We start from the raw sequence: 1413 nt of genomic DNA, 5'->3' as shown, positions 1-1413 counted from the left end.
AGAACATAACGATAAAGGTAATAGTATAACATGATTTTCATGGTCAGGGCTGTTTGTTTCAACAGAATGCACTTCAATGCAGTATGTAAATATTGATACTATTTGTCAGTGATTCATTTAGATTCAACTCCAATATAAACATGTGTTAACATGAACTGTTGTAAAATGAAACAAAAACATGATTTAGGTGAACTACTTGAGCTTAAAATCTCGTGTGACCTCCAATAACTAAGATTCTTGACTAGAATGTCATTATACAGTCCTACAAGATTTGGCCTTTATCATAAATTGATAGCATATGTCCCATTATGAAACAAAACAAATATAACAAAATAATGTGAATTGTGAAGTGGCCACTCAGAGCCAGTAGCTCTACTTATAAGTCCAAATAAAAGATTTGTCAAATCTTTGAAGGGCATTTAGAAGTGGAATGCATAAGAAAACCAAGATTTATGGATGTCAACTTTTTTATTGTGATTATTCATGACCTGATGAAGGAGAAACCATACACTCCGAAACAATGTGTTATTCACAACAAGAAGTTGACGTCCATAAATCTTGCTTTTCTTAAAAGATTGGTCCATTTGAGGCCACTTTATTCCTCCAAAACGTCACATATGAAACCATTCAAACATCAAAACCTAAAGCATTTGGTAGAATATTTGGCACTTTTGGAGCCACGTATAAAGACACTTCCACTTGTACAATGTTACACGAAACAGAAAAACAACAAAGGTATATTGGGCACTTTTAGAGCACATTTTATTGCTATGGAAATCAAGGGCAGATAATTAAAATGGAGCTAACTTTGGATGACCCAATATATTGCAGAATCTGAACCATATCGCGATGATCGTATCGTGAGTATACTGTACCGGTATATACCGGTTTACCGTTAATATTGCACAGCCCTATCACTCACTGACCGCGTGTCATTGTAGTCCGTGGATTCGTGCTACAATATCAATCACCGGACTATCTGGTCCAAACTGGATTATTTTCCACACGGACGTGAAATCCCTAGAAAGAACCACAAACAAACCGATGCCCACATGCAGCCGATTATGCGCAAACATGGACAGTGCCATGAATACCCATCCTGGCTTACTATTCTCGAAACGTTCGTAGCCCTACGAACTTCTAAAACCCATTCTTAACACATTGGCTACGATCAAAGTTAAGAATTCTTAGGGCTACGAACGTTTCGAGAATATGGGCCCTGGTTCTCAAAGACCTGCCCGATGGGCGGTAAGAACAAAAATTTACTTTAAGCCCGATTTTTCGATATTTCTAAAGTATTTTGTAGGCACGTTAGAAATTCTGCAATGCATTTTTATATTGATGGTTACCTCAACGGATGGAGAAAAATGGCGAACCTACTGTTGAGGAAGCGATCACTCTGAGTTCTGAGTG

Source organism: Haliotis rubra, unplaced genomic scaffold, assembly GCF_003918875.1.
Source record: "Haliotis rubra isolate DU_JTF1 unplaced genomic scaffold, ASM391887v1 Scf1039, whole genome shotgun sequence".
NCBI lineage: Eukaryota > Metazoa > Mollusca > Gastropoda > Lepetellida > Haliotidae > Haliotis > Haliotis rubra.
This window is presented reverse-complemented; position numbering follows the sequence as displayed.